Raw genomic sequence first — 16,610 nt, 5'->3', positions numbered from 1 at the left:
GACCTCTTAAAAAAAAACAAAACAAAAAAAAAGCACCCCAAATTAGTGAACACTTTTGAAAATGTTGGTCTGAATGATTTGTCTATGACCAAACTGGGAATGGGATCACACAGCTTTTACCTGTCTGCCTTAGGACAACCATCCATATAATGGTGACAGATGTATCTTTAAAAGATGAGGAGAAAATTAAGTCATTGGTAGAGCTAGTCAAAGCTTTTTAAGTTTTAGAAATGTCATCAACACTTTCTTACAAAAAATATTTCAAACAGCCATCTTTTGATCATCTCTAGTAATTAGTTTACATGCGTAAAAGGTCTTGTTGTAGCCATGTTGGTCCCAGGATACTAGAGACATAAGGTGGGTGAGTCAATATCTTTTATTGGACAAACCTCTATTGGTGAGAGAGAGGTAAAAAAAAATATTATCTCACCCACCTTATCTCTATAATGTGCAAAATTGCCACACCTACAAACTTTGGCTCCAGAACTGAATATGAATCCAGACTTCCCTAGCCTTTGGTTGTGTTTGTATTTGATGTTGTGGACTGGCCCATTAATGAGCTAGGCCTAAGTTGCAAACTTCAAATCCAAATATCCCCAAGTTTCGGGGGACATACCAAGTCATCTTTTCAGGGCCCATACCAAGTCATCTTTTCTAGTGTAAAATGCATTGAAGATGAAAAACACAGTACAGAAGAGCTAAGGATTATTATTAGCAATAACAGTTAATTGATTTAGAAGCCAGGTTAAGGGGTCAATGAAAATGTGGCTCTACAAGTGCAGTGTTGACCCAATTTCCTTTACTCCAAAATAACTCCATATCTCAGCCATTGTTTGTTTTAACAAAATAAATAAATACAATAATAATAATATTAATAATAAATTTAAAAGTGGTGATTCAACCAGTTCAGTTCCTTGGTTCCCCAAGTTTATCTCCAATTGAGTTCCTCTTTCTAATTACAGCCATTGTTTGTTTGTTTGTTTTAAAGAATATCAATTCAAAGTGGAGGAAAAACATGTTCCTCCTTCTCCCCAAACCATGCTTCATAGCTGTAAAAATACTTCGCCTTTTCGACATTACCTGAGTGGGGGATTCACTTTCAAGCTGCTCTATCCTTTGTCTTGGATTAAACATCACCTAGGCGATTTTCTCAATGGGTTTCACAGGCTACCACCATGCAGGGAAAAGCCATCGTGTCAAAGCTTAGTCACATAAAGTGCAAAGGAATGGGCCAGGTGATGCCCTCCTACCTCTTCTGCGAATCACAGTAAAAATCAGTTTTACATGTATTCTACCAGTGTGATCCAAATGGGAGCAGGACACGGCAAACAGATCTGACACATTCTTTGGTCAGGAACAAAACAGGAAAATCACTTATTATTTTTAACAAGACAAATGGCAATATTTAGGCCTGTCTATGATGCACAATTGACTATTAATGCAGGATTTTTATGTCCTGCCTCTCAAACTATTTTATAACCAGGTTAAAGAAACATGACAAAGTTAGGCTTTATCTACCCAGATTAAAGCACAGTTTTTTAACCTTTAGATAACATACAGTTTACTTCCACCCACACACTATGTTGTTATACTCCACAGCATTACCAACCTCCCCCAGAACACTATCCTTGCCACCAGGGATGAAACCCCCCCCATGCACCAATATCCCTCACCATGAGGGAATTGCTGTCTTCCTCAAATACAACCAAGATAATGCACAACACTTGGAAATCCACCCAAAACACATTGCAAAAATCATCCATTTAATCCCAAACCATGGGAGCAGCTGTCAAGGTTCCTCCCCCACTCTGAACTCTAGGGTACAGATGTGGGGACCTGCATGAAAAACCTCCTAAGCTTATCCTTACCAGCTTAGGTTAAAACTTCCCCAAGGTACAAAATATTACCCCCGTTATCCTTGGAATGGCCGCTACCACCACCAAACTAATACTGGTTACTGGGGAAGAGCTGTTTGGACGCGTCCTTCCCCCCAAAATACTTCCCAAAACCTTGCACCCCACTTCCTGGACAAGGTTTGGTAAAAAGCCTCACCAATTTGCCTAGGTGACTACAGACCCAGACCCTTGGATCTTAAGAACAATGAACAATCCTCCCAACACTTGCACTCCCCCTTTCCTGGGAAATGTTGGATAAAAAGCCTCACCAATTTGCATAGGTGACCACAGACCCAAACCCTTGGATCTGAGAACAATGAAAAAGCATTCAGTGTTTTACAAGAAGACTTTTAATAAAAAATAGAAGTAAATAGAAATAAAGAAATCCCCCCTGTAAAATCAGGATGGTATATATCTTACAGGGTAATTAGATTCAAAAACATAGAGAACCCCTCTAGGCAAAACCTTAAGTTACAAAAAAGATACACAGACAGAAATAGTTATTCTATTCAGCACCATTCTTTTCTCAGCCATTTAAAGAAATCATAATCTAACACATACCTAGCTAGATTACTTACTAAAAGTTCTAAGACTCCATTCCTGTTCTGTCCCTGGCCAAGACGACTACAGACAGACACACAAACCCTTTGTTTCTCTCCCTCCTCCCAGCTTTTGAAAGTATCTTGTCTCCTCATTGGTCATTTTGGTCAGGTGCCAGCGAGGTTACCTTTAGCTTCTTAACCCTTTACAGGTGAGAGGAGCTTCCCCTGGCCAGGAGGGATTTCAAAGGGGTTTACCCTTCCCTTTATATTTATGACAGCAGCCATGGGTAATAAGATGGCTCTCCAATATGCCAATCTCTTCATGGGCCACCTTGAGAAAGAATTTCTGGAAAAAAGCACCAGGAAACCAACAATGTACCGAAGATACATCGTTGATGTTTTCATCCTCTGGACAGGTCTAAACTCCTTTATAGCTTTCTACAACAACTTCAACAACCACCACCCACCCATCATACTCTGTCATGACAGATGTGTCATCAGTCTGAGCCCGCAGCATTTATGGGAATGGCCACACTCCAACACTCCACCGGGCACCCTGCTGACACTCTGCTGACCCTGCAGACTGTGGCTCTGACCATTTGGTCTGGCTGTCCATGACCCGGCCATGGCCTTCAAATAATCCTCTCCCCCTCCCTATCCCCCAACTTTATTCTCAGAAGCAAGCTCCGCACACACCAGGGCACACCAACTCAAAGCAGCATGAGACCCTGTCAAAACAGTTGCAAAACCTGCAGACATAACTCCACTAATACAAAGATCAATACCCCACTCCCCTACAATACGCCTTTCATGATTCGTGGGTCCTAAACATGCTTATTACAACAGGCAGTGTACCTCATCCAGTGTATAAAATGCCCCAACAACTATATGGATGAAATCTGACAACCACTACACTCTCAAATGAACTCGCATAGAAAAATGAGAGACGACAAAAACACCTTATCACCCATGGGAGAATACTTTTCACAAAATGGTTACTCCATATCTGATCTTTCAATATTTTTCTTCAAGGGAAATCTGCACAACGCCTTGAAAAGGCAAGCCTGGGAAATTAAATTCATAACTCTGCTAGACACTGTAAGTCATGCACTTAACAAAGACACTGGTTTTATGGTTCATTAGAACAATTTGTAACAAACTACATTGCCTGCTACCCTTAATTGCTCACTTCAAACTTTTATGCACAACAATCTAACCCCCGGATTGCCCATTTCATTTCAAGTAACCAGTTCCCACATTACCCCTTCTGATTAACCATCTGTCCCAACTTGTAGTTAGCTCAGACACTGCTTGATTGCTTTCTTTCCCAGACCAAAAGAGTGCTTGGAGCTTGAAAGCTTGTACCTTCCACCAACAGAAGTTGGTCCAGTAAAAGCATCTACATTGTCCATGTTATTATAATACAGTTCAACTCTAACTATGTTAGCTTGACCATTGTTAATTTTGTGGTATACAGGAGTACATTATTTCAAAGAATTTCAGTTGTGGTTCAGACAGTCCCACCAATGAGATAACTCTTGATGTTTTGACAAAGAAGTCCTCTTTCTACGATTTTCATATCTGGTTCCTTGCAACTTCAACCACTTAAACTAAGGCTGGTCAAAAAAATCTCATTTTTCTTTCTGCGCAAATTCTCATTAAAAAAAATCTGTGAAGTATTCTGATTTCAATAAAACTGCATTTTCTATCTCACTTCCTTGGTCATCTTTGCAGATAGTTCTTCTCTTGCAAACACCTTTTATTTGGAGGAACAAGGGGAAAAAATAGGATAACCATATATATTTGCATACAATGACAGGAGTAAAACCCAATCAGTCTATCAGGGGGATGGCCAATCCACAGTTCCAATTTATGAATTGTCTGGCTTGTTGATGTACAAACCTCTGAGTCACAAAGCAATACCCACCCACCGAATCTCCACTGATATGTCTAACTGAATGGAGTTGTAATCAGGGGCATCAGGAGTTGGCTGTCCTCCTCTTGTCTGCTTCAGTCCAGCAAAGGCCACACCACCAGGTCCCACTGGGATGTGCAGCTAACTGGTCCAGTGCTTAATCCAGTTCTTCCACAGCTGGTCTGGTCAGGCCATCTTATGAAGACCAGGTCTGTGCCACAAACACTGGTTTCCTCAGGCCTCACTGTGTTGTCAGCTCTTTACAACTTCTGCTCCAGGCCCACAGAATTGCTCCACACAGGGTTCAGAATCTCTAGGCAGGGAACCCAAAGCAAAACATCACCCTTGCACAGAGTCCCAGCTCCCAAGAACAGAGCTCCTGCATTCCAAGTCAGAGACAGCTACTTGCTCTTGTTGAAATGGAATTCCATTCCCAAATCCGAGTCCATTCCTTGTAACATCAGGGTGACTCATGGAGGAATTATTGTGTAGAATTCCCAAGCCTTTCTCTAAGTGCAGTTACAGTAACATTCAATATAGATAAATTCCTATGAGTGGAACAAAATACAGTATGTGGAACTATGGGTAACCATTATAATAATTAGGGCTATCAAACGATTAAAAATTAATCTTGATTAACCACACTGTTAAACAATAATAGAATAACATTTATTTAAATATTTTTGGATGTTGTCTACATTTTCAAATATATTGATTTCAATTACAACACAGAATACAAAGTGTACAGTGCTCAATTTATATTTATTTTTGATTACAAGTATTTTCACGGTAAAAAAAAAGTAAATAGTATTTTTCAATTCACCTAGTACAAGTACTGTAATGTAATCTCTCATGAAAGTAGAATTTACAAAAGTAGATTTTTTTTTGTTACATAACTGCACTCAAAACCAAAACAATGTAAAACTTCAGAGCCTACAAGTCAACTCAATCCTACTTCTTGTTCAGCCAGTTGCTCAGACAAACAAGTTTGTTTACACTTGCAGGAGATAATGCTGCCCACTTCTTGTTTACAATGTCAAATGAAAGTGAGAACAGGGGTACTCATGGCACTGTTATAGCCGCCATTGCAAGATATTTACGTGCCAGATGCGTTAAAGATTCATATGTCTCTTCATGCTTCAACTACCATTCCCGGGGACATGAGTCCATGCTGATGATGGGTTCTGCTCGATAAGAATCCAAAGCAGTGCAGATCGACACATGTTCATTTTCATTATCTGAGTCAGATACCACTAGCAGAAGGTTGTTTTTCTTTTTTGGTGGTTCGGGTTCTGTAATTTCCGCATCGGAGTGTTGGTTTTTTAAGACTTCTGAAAGCTTGCTCCACACCTTGTCTCTCCCAGATTTTGGAAGGCACTTCGGATTGTTAAACCTTGGGTCGAGTGCTGTAGTTATCTTTAGAAATCTCATATTGGTAGAGTCTTTGTGTTTTGTCAAATCTGCAGTGAAAGTATTCTTAAAATGAACAACATGTGCTAGGTCATCCTCCGAGACTGCTGTAACATGAAATATATATCAGAATGCAGGTAAAACAGAATAAAGGACATACAATTCTCCCTCAAGGAGTTCAGTCACAAATTTAATTAACACATTATATTTTTAATGAGTATCATCAGCATGGAAGCATGTCCTCTGGAATGGTGGCCGAACCACGAAGGGCAATGAATGTTTAGCATATCTGGCATATAAATACTTTGCAATGCTGGCTTCAAAAGTGTCATGCAAATGCCTGCTCTCACTTTCAGGTGACATTGTAAACAAGAAGTGGGCAGCAGTATCTCCTGTAAATGTAAACAAACTTGTTTGTCTTAGTGACTGGCTGAACAAGAAGTAGGACTGAGTCAGCTTGTAGGCTATGAAGTTTTACATTGTTTTGGTTTTGAGTGCAGTTATGTAACAAAAAAAAATCTACATTTGTAAGTTGCACTTTCACGACAAAGAGATTGCCCTACAGTACTTGTATGAGGTGAATTTAAAAATACTATTATTTTGTTTATCATTTTACAGTGCAAATATTTGTAATCAAAAATAATATACACTTTAATTTCAATTACAACACAGAATACAATATCTATAAAAATGAAGAAAAACATCCAAAATATTTAATACATTTCAGTTGATATTATATTAACATTGTGATTAAAACTGCGATTAATCGCAATTAATATTTTTAGTTACTCTTGTGATTAATCGACAGCCCTAATTATAATTCATGTAAATGAGGCTGCCAGAGCTGACTTTTGCCTCATCCTCTGTAGGCAAAGCAGAGATTTCTGTCCTTCTAAGCCCTCTAGCAATGGGACTTGACATATGCTAATTTTCAGATGTGACTTGTGATGTTGGGTGCTCCATTTGAGATATCTTAGAAGGGCTTGATTTTCAGAAGATAGGTGCTTGGTACTGTAGATGCCGACTCCATGGATTCTCCAGCAGGCTATCTGGGGGTCAAGCGGGGGCAAGAAGGGGTGGGGCAAGGTGGGACAGGACTGGGGGAGCAGAAAGAGGTGGGGTGAGGGTTTGGGGAAGGGGTGAAGTGGGGGCAGGATCTGGGGCTGAGCAGCGGTTGAGAACCCCCGGGACAATTGGAAGCCGGCACCTAGGCTTGGCACTTAGCCCCCCTTTTCAGGTGTTTTATACTGTGCACTCCAAATATTGAGATGCCCCAACTCACTAGTCACATTTGAAGAGCAAGGTTGATGGTACTTAGTTTACAGTATCTTTAGTCAATGAGGAGAGTAATATGATGGGAGTTTATCAAGGAGGTTTATTCTATTATTGAAGAAATGTAGACACATACAAGCCTGTTTTGAAGACTTTATAAAGCAAATGGCATACTCTTGTGGTATCCTGATTAACGCAAACACTTGCAATCTTACAGATATGAAGCAATAATGTGGCAAAATCAATTAAAATATTAAATTAGTAATTGCATTGAAGTAAGTTGCCTGGTATGGTGAGGAATTGCACTAAAATACACATTTTTCATACATACCTAAGAAATTGGATCCAAATGCTCAAAGACACTTCAGCATTGGGACACTATGGTAAAGTAAATAAATTCTTTGAAAATATAAAGTGCTATATAAGTATATTTTTTTGTTACATTTTCAGCTCAGTCATGGAGGGGCTAATTCAAACCCCTTGAAGTTAATTGGAGTCTTTCCATTGACTCCAATATGTTTTGGATCTGGCCGTTAGTATTTGGCCTTTCTCATTGTATCTAGCAGTAATTTCTCTGGGATGAAAAAAGTTCTGTTTGGTAGTCTGCATTGGTATTTCTAGGCCTACAGATGTATACCCTGTAATCAGCAGTCATCTTTTTGAGTCACACATAAGACCTAAATAACCTCCCCTCCTCCCCTCTAGAGCAGCATAGCTTTTCTATATTAATTTCTATGATGGAGTGCATATTAATTACAACAGTTTGTAGCAAGGAACTTTTTTCCTGGCAAATTAAATCTATATCCGGTATGTACTTTAGTGGCAGTTAATGGTACTTGTAGTAATTACAGTAATCTCATCCTCAGATCAATTGAAAGTATTCTTGGGTCCAAGGGTAACACATGCAAAACTGTCTGATAATTCAAAAAGTATAAAAAAAATTGGAGCTTGAAAATACTGCAGTGTGCTGATGTATTTTCTATACGTAAATATCAAATGGTTTCCTTTATGGATGACTTTGTGTGTAAGCACCGATTTAACTATCTACTGAAAACACACTTGCCTTTCAAAAAACATTTTTTAGTTTCCTTGTCTGCTTCAAACATAGGCTCTTATTGAAGCCCATTGAGCAATATCTTTAACAGTAAATTGCAGGAGTAATTCAGAGCCCTGCTTTAGAGGTGGTGAAGAGCCATTAGCAGACGCTCTGGAAGTCACTGAACCTCAGGGATTCACTATGCGTTCTGGAGCTTTTGGGAAGTTTACGTTCTGTGCCACTCTTGAAGAGGACTCTCTGCCTACTCCTCTCTGTGACTGCTCAGCTCCACCAGAGTGGGTGAATAGTGGGGTAGGCCATTTTCTCTCCTTCTCCCTGTCCCTCTTGTCAGTGCTACTTAGGACCTTATGGGAATGCTAGCAGCAATTACTAGGACCAGTCCTTGTGTGTAGGAGAGCACAAGGATTTCAGCCGTGGATGGCCTCTGAAGAGAGGATAAAAGGAAGAAATCCAAGGGCTGGCCACAAACTAGATCACAGGACTTCAGAGTTTAAGTCCCAAAAGAAGCTTTTTGTTCTACTTTATATTCTAGTGTAAAAGCAAGAAAACCAAAAAAGTGTTGTATACATATACATTTAAAATTGTGTAATCATGTTATTATCTGAAACTAATACCATGCTGTTAAAATTTAGATAAAGTGTCCTGCAATGCATACAAAATGTTCATTTGTTGAAGGCCATTAAGTTAATTTCCTGGGAACAAGAATAAATGCAAGTCATTTACATAATCATTAGTTGTGAGGTGTAGAATAGATAATTAAATATTCCACCACATTAATTTATATTTAATTAACTGAGCTTCCATGATCCTTCTGTCTGAATATTAATATTGTGTAAATAAACAATTAGGATGCACACTCACTTTATGAAAGCTTTATTGTAAAAAATGTGATCCAAGGACTTTTGTGAAATCTTCCTAAATAAATACTGGATGATTTCAGAAGGCAGACTTGTTGATCTTAGAAGTTTAGCTAACTAGAACAAGTACTGTGATTTTAACACTAATTCTGCAAATGTTCTGTATTTACAGGTTGTCACAAAAAATGTGTACTTTAATGAGAGTATTCAGTGTTATTCATGTTACTTGTCTATCCTTCCAATTAGTTGGCATCCTTTACATTGCATGGAACCTATGGCATTTCATTGTAAAAATGTATTCAATGTTCACATTACATTTTTAGAATACTCTGTAAAGTTACACAAATTAAATGGACATTATGGTTTTTAGTTAAGGTAGGAGCCTATCAGGTTAAAGGGCCCCTTGGTTGGCTTTAAATTTCAGACTTTGAGGTCAGAGGAATTCAGCACATTCTGAGGATCCTCTAACCCACAGAGGCATGCAGGATTAGACAATCTGAAAATACCAGCCAAAGAGATTTCCTTTTTATTTTAATATTTAAAGAGTATTCTAACAAAAAGAATTATAATCTATTAAGAAGGTTAAACAAACTGCAAAAGGTTGAGTTTAAGTTCAGTCCAGTTTTTATTTTATGATCTATTTGGCTACTTTTAATTGTCTGACAGCATTGTCCTTTCTGGTGTGGTTACATTTGAACTGTTAATGTTCCTGATTTTTAGAGGTCCTGAGCACCTAAAATTCCAGCTGCAGTCAATGAGGACTGTCAATGTTTTGTACTTATGAAAATTCAGATCCATACAGTTTTCAGGGAGTAACTTCAAATAAGTGGGTTAAAATGAATGAAATATGGACGGATATGTCAGAAGCTTGAATATCTAAGAGAAGGGTTCAATGCTAAATGGGTCTGTCTGTAAAGCAAAAGGGACTTACTGGTGAAATACAGAATGCGTGAACCCACAGTAAAAAAGAAAAGATTTAGGTAGGTTTTAAGACTAATTATGATGCCATTTTTGTATTTACACAGAGAGTTCCGTAAGACTTCTGAGACATTTTTTTTCTGAGTTCATACAGCTCTGCATCTCCTCATAAAATGCAACGCCCCTCATCCAAAACAAAACAAAACAAAAAACAAAAACCATGAAACACTAGCAGGAGCGAAGAGTCATTTTCTCTCCTTTGTTTCAAATGGCAATTTTGTGTTCTTTCTGTAGTCTCATTTTGATGCCAGAATACAATGTTGCTTATTCTATACCCAAGACCAACTAATATTGTCAAGCTGGTCCCACATAAACAAAAGGCAGTGTTTACAAACACAGGTTTGAAAAAAGAGAAAACTATGTTTAAAAAATTCCAAGGCTTCTTTCTTTTAGATTTCCATTATTTCTCTTGAGGTTTGTTATTAGAAAGGTGTTAGATGCAGAAAGAACCATTATTCATCCCAGATGAATTGTAGAAGCTTGTCAAGGTAAACAGATACTCAGCACAAACTGTAGTGTTTTCTTTAAATCATTAAAAATATTACAAAGAAGTGCACTACATAACACAAGGGAATAAGTTACAGTAAAATAGAGACTGTTAAAATAGTAAAATGGGACAGGGTGTGTGTGACAGGAGAAAGAAGGAGCATATACTGTGTCAGAAAGGCTGAGAACTGCCACTTGAGGTATTAAACAACTGACTCCTTTACAATATCAAGCTGAATTCATTCCTGAATGTGAGACAATCTTCCTACTTCTTGCAGTAGCATGAATAGGTTCATGAAGGTCAGGAGGAAAAAGAAGAAGAAACTATCCCCAAATAAATTGAAACTGGGCAGCTGGCTCAGCAGAGGTGAGGGAAGTGGTAGAATGCAGCGCATCAGCTAATAAAGGAACACCAGGATGTGCAAGCTGCTAACTAGTTGAAGGTAAAGTTAGAAGAAAATGAAACATTGGAAGATGGGTAAAACAAAGGGGGATCAGAAGCCTGTGTTTTTCAAGGATCTATGCAGATTCACAGAAAAGAGGTGTTGATAATAGAAAGAATTTGTCAAGCTGTCCTGCGGTGGCTCAAGAACATGAGTACCAAACTCAGAGCAGAGTGTTAAGAAGCAGGACACCACCCCCAAAGTGGTTGCAAGTTCCATGCTTCCATGATTTTACTGATCATGTATCAAGTGCAAACTCCGCTGGCATTATAACAGCCTAACCATGGGTACTCCTATGTTGTCGCCTAGGCAAGCTTGCCTTTGTGATAGTTGGTCCCTTACACTAAAAATCACAACAATATTCAGGTTACTCCCTGTCCGAAAGGACCAGTCATTTACCCCAGGTCAATTACACCTTAGGTCTTTGAGATAAGACTTGTAGCCAATCCTATAATAAACTATCTAAAGATTTATTAACTAGGAACAGGTAACAAGAGTTATTTAAAGGTGAAAGCAGGTAAACATAGAAACACCAGTGAGTTCCAATCTAAAGTTTCAAAGGGTAATAGAAGCTTCTATAATAAGCAAGCTCTGGTCTTCATCTCTGTATGACTGTACTAGTGTGGAATACCTGTAACCTTACCTATGACAAGTCAATGGAACAACTCAGAGGACATAAGTTTAGCACATGAGTAAGTCTTTGCAGGATCCAGGCCTAGTTGCTTAAGTTGATGGATTGTTTGTTTTTTAAAAGCAACAAGACAGTGGTACATTTTAATGAAATTATTTCCAGAAATTAAGGGATTATTGTCAAATTGGAAAAATAAATAAATAAAAATATTTATCTTCAGTTCCCTTTTTTTCTATTAAAGACAACATCCTTAACAAGTGATTATGACAAACTGTCATAACCAAAGTGTGGGCTGTCTGATCCAGTGGTTGGAGCAGGAACTGGGAGTCAGGTTGGGTTAGGTTACCTGGAGGTCAGAGTCCAAGACAGGCCAAAGGGCAAACTGGGAGTCAGGTGTCGGGTTACCAAGAGAGCAGGAGCAGATATTGCAGGGGAAGCAGTCCGAAGCAGGGAGAACCCAACTGCATGGACAACTTCATGTTCCTCTGCTTGGTCTAAATAAGAGGTGGGAACCAATTAGATTCCCAAATTGTATCCTTGGTCAGAGTTCAACTTCTGATTAGCAGGTCGCTGGGTGGCAGGTTGGAACCAACTAGCCCTTAAGAGGACTCTGGACTGGTGGTTAAGTCCTGTGTTCTGTGATGTGACTAAAGAAAGACAAAACCTGTTACCTGCTAAAGTAATGGAAATCTGTCCACCCTTGAGATATAACGGTTGATTACCAACTTCAGTCTTTTTATAGAAGGAAATAAGATAACTTAAAATGTGACATCTGACTGCATGCTTCTCACTATGTCTAAGCAGAGGCAGCACAGTTTAGCACTTAGAGCAGGGCACTAGCTCTAGAGGTCTGACAGAGTGTTGAAAACACCAAAAAGCTGCTGGTGCCTTATCTCCACTAGGGATCCCCTTAGTGCTACTACCATTACAGGTGATCTGGCTGTAGCATCAATGGGAATTTTCCCACTGTCATTAGCTTTGGTTACATCACCTAAGCCACTTTATCCACAAATATGTGTATATGTATAAAAGGGGTTATATATACACCTACCTCATCTGGGCATTGCGAGCCCTACGTTTTGTGATAAGCTTGTTCAAATGCAATTGAAATGAACTTTAAAAGCAAAGTTATTTTAATATTAATAAACTAATATTAACCAGGCCATGGGCATCTATGAATTAATATATAGAGATATATTGTACAAGAAATGCTACACTTTAGAGTTTTCTTTATATAAATATTCTTGCATGGGATGGTTTACAGAAGATCTAGAGAATAAAACATCAGTACATTGATTTTCATTTTTATTCAGGCTAACAGCATATAGTTTAGCATGTATTTACACTCCAGAAAACCATAGTATAACTGTTTTTAAAGATGAACCATCTTCCTGGGAGATACTGATGGGGTAACTCTTGAAATGTAATTATCTTGTGACAAGATGATCCTCTGGCAAAATTATCCTCTAACAAGATTATCTTGTGACACTGTTATCCTCTGATAAGATTATCTGGAGAGATGATGTTGATAATTAGCTAGGGATGTGGAAGACTGATCTAGGAATCCTAAGAAGGTGAAGGGAAGCTGTACTGAGACTTTAGTTTAATTTCAGCTCTGTGTGAGACTATGTTAAAGATACATGGAGAAAAAGTCAGGGTCCCCCATTATAATACATTTTCTAAATTGAAAAAAAAACAATAAAAACTTTAGGAATCTTTGGCAGATCTTCACATTTCTATTTTACCCAATGTACCAGCCAATACGGAGTACGCACTCTGGATAAAAGTAAATTGCTTTAGATAGACATCACTAAATATATTGGAGTGGAATGGCATCTGTTATTGTAAGGGGTCTACCTAGCTGGACATATTTTATATTTCCAAGGGACATAAAGCAATACATGTATTATGTGTCTATGGCAATTGCTAGCCACCAGAAGCATTGTTCTATGTTAGAAAAATAATACCAGCAAATAGGATATAGGATTTTTTTTCTAAGAGGGGAAAGGAAAGATGGCATCAATCTACCCAAACATATTTGTCTGGATATCAAATAACAGAGCTTACAAGTCTTTTGATGTTTACTCTTCACATCCTACTCATATTTGGGGGGTTATTTATAATCAGATCCTAATACAAAATAGGATTATGATTAAAACAGACAAAAATGTTGCTGTTCTTAAGAAAAATCTGGGCAGAGGGAGGGAATAGTTTATTTTCAGCTCTCCAAATCTCTGCAAGGCTGAGGTAAATATTTTTATTGTTGCCAAGAAGTTACAAGCAGTAGATTAAAGTGAATTCACTGGAGAGTATCCAGAGAAGAGTTATAAAGTTGAACAAAGAAATGTAGGGTCTTAGCTATGTTGATCAGCTGAGGAATGAAAGACCATAAAGCCTAATTTTCAGTTAACCTGAAGCAGGTCTTTACACTACCATGTGCATATTTGGCATATGGAAACACTGTATTTTAGAGTGCAAATTGAGTAAATGTGACTCTGAATATCTGATTTACACACATATGGGTATTGCATATGCAGACAAGTACACAAGAGGTCTGTGCAAACAAGTGAAGTAGAACTCTAATTCTATACAAAGTCAAGGTGGATCCAGGTTCTACCCAACCCTATGGACATCCAGCCAATTCTGAACAGTTTGTGACCCTTGTCTGATACTGTTTACACCGCTGCCTTATTTCCTTACAGAACTCACCAACCCCCCCTTACTATTAAAACATCTTCATATGTTGAGTCCTTGAGAAATGAAGAAGTCAGACTTTCTCTTTTAGAATTAAGTAGCATGATGGGTGGTGTGTTTTTTCCCCTGCCTTTCTGTTTATTATTTTGTCAGTTAGCTTTGGGATATCACCAATCCTATTCCTTTGCACTATCTTAGATCAGTGGCACACAAACTGTCTGCAAGATCACAGGACCTTCACATACATGACAAAGTTTTGTCTCATTCTACTATCTTTGGTCAAAAGAACTCCTGGGTTAAATGAACAAAAAAGCATGAAATATTCTTGAAAAATCTCCAGTGAGTAATCCCTGCTGCCTAGGATTGACCTGAATCTTTGGCACAGTGAATTCACAAAGCTTGCACTAGATCTGTTTGCGATATTCCTAGTCCACCTCTGTGACAGACTGTACACCTGTATTCACCCCATGCACACTGTCGTAATAATCTTTGTATAAAGTATGCCTTGTGAGGTATCATTCAAAAACTTATAATTTATTGGTCATTATTGCCCTGATAAAATATGTGTAGCAACATTCTGGGCTACACTAATGCGGTAAATCAATCTAAGTTATGTTAATTCAGTTATGTAAGTTACATAACTGAAGTCGACATAACTTAGGTCTACTTACAGCAGTGTCTACACCACACTATGTCAATAAAAGATGCTCTTCCATCGACTTAGAGTGTCTTCACCAGACCTGCTAAATTGACACCGCTCCATCGATCGCAATGGTGCCGATTTAGCCAGTAGTGTAGACATGGCCTGAATGTAGAGTTAGAACATTCCACTGTATGATATTACTAAAACATGTTCCACATCTGGGGAGTGGCTAACTAGTTCCTCAAAGGGCAAACTAATGCCTAGCCAGGTGTAAACAAGGTCAATGGGTCATTACATGCTAAACGGCCATTCTTTTGCAGGAAATGGGGCAGAGGCAAAAAATCTACATCTTGGCAAAGAAACACTGTGGCTTTCCTATGAGACTTCCAGTCACCATGATCTCAGCTGGAGATGCTTATCAAAAAGGGAGAGAGAACTATAAAAAGAAAGGGGAGATACTCGAAGGGACCAACTCCTACTCACTCTTTCCGTCCGTTGATTCACTGCACCAGAAGGAACAAAGGAAGCAGCCATTACAGAAGAAGGGGTCCTGGCCTAAAATGTTTGGTCAGTAAGACTGTTGAGAACATGTGATGAGAGAAACTTTACTTTGAATTTAATATCGTTTGTTAAACTAGGCATAAATTGTGTCTGATCTTTATTTTTCTTGTAAGCATTTCTGACTTTTATGCCTCATTACTTGAATTCATTTAAAATCTCTCTCTCTGTAGTTAAAAACTTGTTTTATCTAATCGAGTGTGTTTCAATTGAAATGTTTGGGAAACTCCATTTGAGGTAACAAGGCTTGTGCATATCATTTTGTTAATGAAATGAGGGACTTTATATAAACATGTATTGTGCAGGAGAGTGCTGGGCAGTACAGGACATACATTTGTGTGGGAAAATCCAACATGGGGGGTGTTTTCAGATTACTCTGCAATATAACCAGGCTACTAAGAGCCAATGTGTATGCAGCACACTCAGAGACATAGCTGGGAGTTTCTTACATGCTGGAGGCTGTTTGTGAGCAATCCTGACTGGAGCAGTGTAAAGTGTACTTCAGGTTAGAGGGCAGGGTTGACATAGCTACTCACTAGTTTGGATTGCACCCTGGATATGTAATAACCACCTCTAATTTTTTGCTACATTTCATCATTTAAATGTTAAAAATGATAAGAATGTTGTCACTAATCTAAAGACATGAAATATTTCTGGATCATTCAGCCTTTTCTTAAAAGGACTCTGGTAAAAATCATCACAATAAGAATGTATTCCTCTTTTATTCCACGGTGAGCTTATGTCTCTGCATTAATTTCTTTTCTTCTATCCCACAGATAATTAATAGAAGACACTGGGAAGTACTTAACTTTACTTCAACCTAGTTGAAGTTTATTACCCCTGTGACTCACATCACAACCACCAAAAATGGATAAATTGTAAAATCTACAAAACTAAATCTTCACTTCAAGGACTACTACTCCCAAATCTCCTAGCAGTACATTTTCAGACTGCCCTTTCTAATAACTTAGTTTCCCACTGAGTAAAAAGCTTTTAGTACATTGAAAATGGAACAGTGTTATTCTTAGCCATTTGATTCTCAAACTTCCAGTTCTGCTATGGTTCAAGTGGCAGGTCCTTCACAAACTCATTCAGCAAACCATTTTTATGCCATTAATATCAATTTTATTAAATTACTAGATGTCACAAAGAAATGCTTATCATTTGGTGTATGTGATAGGAATTCAGATGTATTCAAATATATTGCTATCAGGAATAAACAATAAGTA

General features: G+C 38.3%; 1 long non-coding RNA gene across 1 annotated transcript in view; it reads left to right on the top strand.

Annotated features, from left to right (window-relative positions):
• The window catches only part of LOC311528761, a 58,761-nt gene extending 42,392 nt beyond the window's left edge, over positions 1-16,369 (top strand). The window contains exons 2-3 of the long non-coding RNA XR_014713688.1: positions 15,144-15,390; positions 16,158-16,369. This is a non-coding gene — a long non-coding RNA (uncharacterized lncRNA). The remainder of the gene's footprint in view (positions 1-15,143; positions 15,391-16,157) is intronic.
• Positions 16,370-16,610: the final 241 nt, after the last annotated feature.

This window comes from Lepidochelys olivacea (genome assembly GCF_965140295.1).
Source record: "Lepidochelys olivacea isolate rLepOli2 genome assembly, chromosome: 12".
Classification (NCBI taxonomy): domain Eukaryota; kingdom Metazoa; phylum Chordata; order Testudines; family Cheloniidae; genus Lepidochelys; species Lepidochelys olivacea.
This window is presented reverse-complemented; position numbering and strand designations above follow the sequence as displayed.